The sequence below is a fragment of the Thamnophis sirtalis genome, unplaced genomic scaffold, assembly GCF_051295495.1.
Source record: "Thamnophis sirtalis isolate CommonGarterSnake01/CBP01778 unplaced genomic scaffold, rThaSir2_p1.2 scaffold_12, whole genome shotgun sequence".
Taxonomy (NCBI): domain Eukaryota; kingdom Metazoa; phylum Chordata; class Lepidosauria; order Squamata; family Natricidae; genus Thamnophis; species Thamnophis sirtalis.
Window position 1 is genome coordinate 15180900 of NW_028261392.1, and position 7827 is coordinate 15188726.

Sequence of the window (7827 nt, forward strand, 5' to 3'; positions counted from 1 at the left end):
ACAGTGTACTACAAAAATGGAAGATCAGGTTGGAAAATTAGACAGATGAAAGAAAAGAAGCTGCAGAGCAAGAAGATCAAAGAATACCTGATCAAAAAAAATATTACCTAGATACAAGGAAGATCAAGGAAGCACTGGAGATAATAAAGAGCAAAAAACAGATACAGCAAGAGCAAAGAAAATCAGCAGGTACAAAGGTCGAGTGACACATTATAGGCAGAATTTTCCATTTCAATTGAATCAGAAACATTTCTATGAAATCCATCAGTTGACAGACTGCAACAAACCAACAAACTCTGGATAAAGAAGAAACAGTGCAGTTTTGGGCATAGCTATGGAACTCTCGTCCCCCCACAAATACAATAGGAATGCATCTTGGGTAAAAGGAGCAGACAAAGACAAAAAAGAGGCTGAATTTTTTTTAAAAAACTTGCAATGACAAAGAAATGGTGGAGAAAAGAGCAAGGAAGATTAAGAATTAGTCAGGGCCAGGTGAAGATATGGTTTGGTTGAAGCATCTGACTGGTCCACCTTATTTGCTGATCTTATTTTCCTAAAATTATTATTAGCAAGTTTTTATTATCATTAGGCCCACAGATTGTTCTGGGAAAATGATGCACTAGAACAGGGGTGTCAAACTTGTGTCATCATGGCAGCCATAAGTAGCCATAAACGTGTCCCAGAAAAGAAAGCAAGTTAGAAACTAAGTTAAAGTTACTGTGCTGCCCCAGCAGTATATAGCTAGTGTAGGAATTAAGAACTGTCTCCTTTAAGAAACTACCTCATGGGAAATGCAGGCGGAGACTGCCTTATGGGAAATGTAGTTCCATGACATGTGATCACATCTCTGTTTATGATTGGCCACCAGGGCATCTTGCCCACATGCAAGTTTATAACCGGGTAGTTTAAGTGCCTTTGTGAACCGGAATAGTAGCTTTCTACATCTCCGCTCAGCATGGGGATAAAATCATCATCTTTTTACACTACGTGATGGGACAGATCATGGAAAGTCAGAAGAATCTTAACACTGAACTGTAAGTTTTGCTATTAAGGATGCCTGATAATAAACATGGTCTGAAAGATATTCCTAAGCGTGGAGTTAACTGGCTGCCCGAACAGAACCTCACTGCCCAGAACAGTTACTCTTATCCCATTCCTTTTGGCTAATAGCTGAAGAGTTCAAATTGGCATTTCTCAAAAACAGATAGCAGCCTTTGACAACTGTGTGCCCGGCATATGAAAATTGTAGGTGAAATTTCTAGCAAGAAAATGCCTTTGCTTTAAGACTCTGTACTAATGTGCTTCATTTTTTTTTTCTTCCTAAAAATACATTTATCACTAGGCCGATATTAATCAGCCATATGTGAACAACACAAAAGTTCAGCAATCAATCAGCAATCAACCAAAATCTACCATTTGGCTCCACAGCAACAAAGACAACAGAGTCAGAATAAGTGTAAAATTCATATTGTCCCCTCTCTCTCTCTCTCTCTCTCTCTCTCTCTCTCTCTCTCTCTCTCTCTCTCTCTCTCTCTCTCTCTCTCTCTCTCTCTCTCTCTCTCTCTCTCTCTCTCTCTCTCTGTGTGTATTTCTCTGTCTCTCTGTATTTCTCTGTTTCTCTGTTTCTCTCTTTCTCTCTCTCTTTATCTTTCTCTCTCTCAATCTCTCTGTTTCTCTCTCTGTCTGTCTGTCTCTCTGTCTTTCTCTTTCACTGTATCTCTGTATCTCTCTTTCTCGCTCCACTTTTGAAATGGAAGGAGGTAGGTACGTTTGAAAGAGACGTCAAAGAGGCCCTCTGTTCTTCTGAAATTGTACATTGTACACTGGTAGTCACCATGCTCCATCCAAACTGTTCAGGGAGTAGAGACAAAAAGATCAGTTTAAAACTTTAGGGCTTATATAACAGTGAATTTGAAGGATGGCAAGGATCCCACTGATTGTGCAATCTATCATCCGATTTCCTTGCTAAATGTCAATATAAAACCATTGACCATGACCCTGGGAACATAGATTACAAATGGTTTTATCTTTGTTCATCCATTTTTTTTAAAAAGGTCATCAAGCATCTGACAGTATTAGATTTCTACCTGACATCTCAGATACATATTTTGAAAAATTGAAATCAGTGGAGATGGTTTTGTTGGATACTCAAAGGCCCTTCACATGGTACAGTGAACATTTTTGTAACTGATCTTGCCTAAATTTGAATGGTCATTTTTTTAATGAATTGGATCGATAGATCGCATTTTGTTCTTTGGCTTATTGCAGATGAAATATCAGTCAAAATATCTTACAGATGATGCAACCACTTATTTATTTAGGCATCATTTGCTTGTGTGACAAGATATTGTGCCAATACTTCAAAATTAATCAGTAAAGGGGGGAGGGGGGAATCACATATATCCTCACTTGATTTAATATTTGCATATCTGTATTAATTTGGGTTTCAGATATTGCTTGAGTTCTAATATCTAAGAAGTTATTCCAATATTTTTTTCCATTTATAACCATAAATGAGTCAAATGTATATTATATTTATCTCAGATCAAAATCAACATAAATAGATCTATATTTATTCCAAACAATTAACCCTAACATTATTTCAAATTGATTGGTTAGATATTGGATTTGTGTTTAATGGAAAAGACATTTCTAATGATTTCCTGTATTTGGCCACATGCTTTTTAATATGGATGATGGATTGGATATTCTTAAGAAATAAGAGAATGTTGGGATTGGAAAATCAAATCTAAGATTTGGGTGTCAAGGTTTAAATGGCTATGGAGATTCCCAACTACCCAGATTGTGGAGGACCCAAAGGTACTTCCACCCCCCAAAGATAAAATTGACTGTCTTGAGGGGTTTTTTTTCCCTTTGAAAACACTTCATCCAAGAAGCATCTTAAGTCCTAGCTAACTGTTGGGGAATGGAAGGATTTATATTCTTTACCTCTTGTTGTTTGCACTGTCAGAGCTGTTAAGGTTACATAGAGATTTATCTGTATCCTCAAAATTACTGAGTCACCGAAATGGGTGTGGAGCCTTGTTGGGACTGCTGAAAGGACTGCATTGTAAACAGGAGATAGGTGGTGTGCTGATTGGTGATCTATAGATCCCTTCCATTGAGGAAGGGCACAATAGAATTTTAACATAGATGACTTTTTTGACTCCTCTTTCAAACCAGTAGTCTTCTCAAAGAATGTGAACTTTAGTGTCTTCAAAATAGTGAGACAGGACTGTTGATGAAGATGGGCTGTTGAATCCTGTTTCTAATGAGTTTGCATTCTTGAGTTGTGCCATATACAGTGGGGCAAAAAAGTATTTAGTTAGCCACCAATTGTGCAAGTTCTCCCACTTAAAAAGATGAGAGAGGCCTGTAATTGACATCATAGGTAGACCTCAACTATGACAGACAAAATGAGAAAACAAATCCAGACAATCACATTGTCTGATTTGAAAAGATTTTTTTTGCAAATTATGGTGGAAAATAAGTATTTGGTCACCTACAAACAAGCAAGATTTCTGGCTCTCACAGACCTGTAACTTCTTCTTTAAGAGTCTCCTCTGTCCTACACTCATTACCTGTATTATTTTGTCTCTCATAGTTGAGGTCTACCTATTATGTAAATTACAAGCCTCTCTCATTTTTTTAAGTGGGAGAACTTGCACAATTGGTGGCTGACTAAATACTTTTTTGCCCCACTGTATTTGTGAAGTGGTTGTTTTGTTTCCCCAATAATAAAATATAGTAGAAGACTGGATTATAAAATTGATGGGACTTGCGGAAATGGCAAAACTGACCAGGGAAAATGATAAAAGCCTTCCCCCCTCCAAAAAAAGACTGAAAACTTTATAAGAATTTCTTGTTGAAAGAAGAAAAGATTGAATTGATAATTTATGGATTTGGGGATTAAAACGGATTGAAGATGGGGAAATAATAAAATGGCTACTATTCATTAAAAAGAAGTCATAATTCTATATTTTCTGTATTCTTCTTTTCTATCTTCTCCCCCCCCCATTTTTAAATTACAATTATTTTTTAGAATTATTGGATATTAAAAAGTATATCTAAAAATGAAAAAAGCTAAAAAAAAACCTACATTATGGCTCTCGCTTTCTCACGAGGCATATATTTTGACTTCAACTTCTTTAGGGAACAAGAGTGATCAAGTTAAAAAAAAATATCCACTTTCTGGAGCATAATTAGAGAGTTACTATTTGACCTCTTTGATATCATGGCAGAGACTGAAAGAGAGTTTCCCACTTTTAACAATATGACAAAACACTTCCAAAAACCTGTCAGATAGTTGCTAAGAAGCAACACAGACCTCAACTCACTCTCTCATACACCCACCAACATACTGCAAATGGAGCTATTAATACTTTAGATCAACATACTGCCCATGAGGTGTTTAAACCATTTATGCCTCATAAAAAAGACTTCAATTTGTTTACAGTAGCAAAATGGAAATACAGTTAATTACAGTATTTACCAATTTTATATTTTAATTCAGATGTTTATTTATTTATCAAATTTATACAGTTGCCCATGTCAGCAAAAACATCAAAATCTCCCTAATTTTTTATCAACGTTGGATTTCTGTGTATATATGGAAAGGTGTGTTTTACACCGTGCCACTAGGAATCCTAATGTTACAGCCCTTAGCATGTCTGCTTTTGTATTTTTGTAAACCTTTTTCACAACCCTTTTTTGGAAGTGAAAAATGATGTACCAGATAAATGAGTTTTCAAACTATCAGCATAATCAATCGTATCTTTTGCAGTGTTGTTAGTACTTTATACTATCCTCTTTGGATTGTAGCTGCTATTTCCTATTGACAGTTTGATGATATGATGTCTCAAATGGACAATGGATTATTAATGTATGTATGCCATCTAAAATCTATAATTTTTGAGTTGCAATTGTTATTTTTCTTGATACAGGAAGAAAGAAGGGGGGAAAAAACCCATCATTGTCTCTGTGTCCTTTTTCAACATGGTTTTGAGTTTCTGGTAATATGAGTAAAATGCACTTATGACAATTGATATATAACATTGATTAATTCTGGTAGAGATCTTCTTTCATGAAAGTATAGTCAAAGATTTACAGTATTATCAAAAGATAATCAACTGACTTATTAAGACACATACAGTAACATTGTGAGATGTTTATGAATCCATCAGGTTTCTTAAATGTTAGCATTTGAGTAGACTTCTATTAATTCCATTTAGTTTGTAGAAGAGGAAAAAAATAACAAAACTTGTGATCATTCAGGGGGACAGATTTTCATAGATTTTGAATCTCATTTAAAATGTACCTGAGATTTTTTACCCAAAGGCAAAATAATATTGGATGAAAATACATACATGATTAGAGAAAATGAAAAAGCAGCATATAGATTTAAAGCCAGAAATATTTTTGTTAGGTATATTACCAGAAAAATATAACAAAGGGGTTGTATATTTAATATTACATGTGCTGACAGCAGCAAGAATTGTATTTGCACAATATTGGAAAAATGAGGCAATTCCTACAGATGACAATATATTTTTTTAAAAAATTAGACTGTGCAGAAATGGATAGGTTGTGATTGAAGATAAAGGATAAAGAAGATACAGAATATTTTTAACATGGGATTTGTTTTGCAAATGGTTAGACAATAAAGGTAGAAATTAGAAGTTGGAAGAATACTACCATATACAAGTAAATATTGTTATTTATGATTGACATTGTGTATAAGTAAATTTACCCAGAGGGGAGACGGTGGCTCAGAAGGGGATGTGGTGGCTCAGTGCTTAAGATGCTGAGCTTGTCGATCAGAAGGTTGGCAGTTCAGCAATTCGAATCTTTAGTGCTGTGTGAGCTCCCGTTAATTGTTCCAGCTTCTGCCAACCTAGTAGTTCGAAAGCATGTAAAAATGCAAGTAGAAAAAATCTTTGGTGGGAAGGTAACAGCATTCCATGCATCTTTGGCATTTAGTCATGCTGGCCACATGACCATAGAGACGTGTTCAGACAGCACTGGCTCTTCAGCTTAGAAATGGAGATGAGCACTGTCCCCTAGAGTCGGGAATTACTAACATGTTTGTGTGAGGGGAACCTTTGCCTTTACCTTAAATTGACCCAGACAATACACTGTTTAATAAGCACTCGTGTATGTTAAAGAAAAATGTACAAATAAAATTTATTTTAAAAATGTACCTAAGATTGGTTCAGGTTGTTGATTACTTTTAGATATATTTGGAGATCAGGATTGTAAAAGCCAGATTATATGTATATGTTTGCAAGTTTAGAGTTTTCTAAGAGTTTGCTTTAATCCCCAGATTAATGCATAAATTCACATCTTTTCCCCCTCTTCATAAAAATATAAACAGAATAAATTGCTAGTATTTCCCTATGGTTGAGTACTTTCCATAGTAGTAAATCTCACTGGCTTTAACTTTCAAAAGGTTCATACTGGTAATTCTCTCTTTGGGATTCTTTATTAATACTGCCAGATCTTTTGGGAATGAGTTGAATTAAGGATCTTTTTCGAGAAACCCTCCCATCCATGGCTGCTACAAGCAAAAATGTAACAAGATGTTGCCATTTCTAAGTGACATTTGCTATCTTGAAATGACATTTCTTCATCCACAGGAACTGTGTCACTGCCAACGAGTTTATTGGAATTGTTCACAGATGTCTGAGCACAGGTGCTGGGATGGAAGACCAAGAAAAACAAATGGACAAATAATAAAGTATCCCAAAAGAATATTGAGTTCTATGAAAAAGGATCAAGAAGTAAAGTCATTGAGGCAGGAATCAGCAGTTGCTAAACCAGAGAGAACGTTCAAACCAAGACAGATCAGATGCTTCCAAAGGCCATCATGGCAATTGACTTAATAAAGAGAAAAGCATATCTTTTTAGTTATATTTTTAGTTATTTAATTAGTTGTATATTGTGTGTGAACAGAGTTGGTTCTGAGTATCATTCATATTAATCCAATTCACAATAACAATATTACTAATCTCTATCACATTTTTCAAATATAAGTAATCCTTATTATATTGTTCGAACATATATTCAAAAAATGCCTAACTCCTCATCTTTATCTCTACCTTCATCTATACCTTTCTTGTTCTATCTAAACATTTCTCTATATTATATATGTGTAAATTTAAATAAGTTTCATTTATATTGATCCAATTTAAGCTAACATTGTTAATAATCTCTATCACATTTATCAAGTTTATATGATCCTCATTATATTATACACCTCCACGTTAGTGCTTCGATTGTATTTGTGGAAGTTCTATGGCTTCTAGAAGTTATATGATGATATCCGCTCTAAATCCTAAAAACAGTGGTCCCATAGGTATCCTTTAATTTGTTGGTAAATTTGGCCATCAAATTGGAAGATTGGATTTGTTTTTCTCTCTCCAATTTTGCTATATCTGGAGTTGCATCTGTACTTTTATGTTCCTGCAAGATGCCCAGATACTGGATATTTCATCTGCAGTTCAGTAGGTTTCTGGATCTCTGCCTGCTATTATGTACCTAAGATTCATTCTTCAAATCTGAGATGTAGGAATTGTAGATTCCTCAAACCTTTTACAGAACGTTAAGTTTACTTTGATGTCATTGCATCTTGTACAATGAAATTAAATGCCATCCGCAGCCTACACCATACATAAGGAAACTATAAAAACAAAACACAAACGCACATCCTTCACATTCTATACAATTGAACCCTGCTATTGTATTAATAGCATTAATCCACTCTACAGTAGAATTCAATATACCTACTGCCCTGGGATAGAAGCTGTTTTTCAGCCTATTTGTCCCTGT

The 7827-nt window shown here is 35.0% G+C and overlaps 1 long non-coding RNA gene across 1 annotated transcript; it reads left to right on the forward strand.

The window, feature by feature from the left end:
• Window positions 1-879: 879 nt before the first annotated feature.
• On the forward strand, window positions 880-1445 carry LOC148043256 (uncharacterized). Its single transcript, XR_015698226.1, has 2 exons — window positions 880-1034; window positions 1343-1445. It is a non-coding gene; the product is annotated as an uncharacterized LOC148043256 (long non-coding RNA).
• Window positions 1446-7827: the final 6382 nt, after the last annotated feature.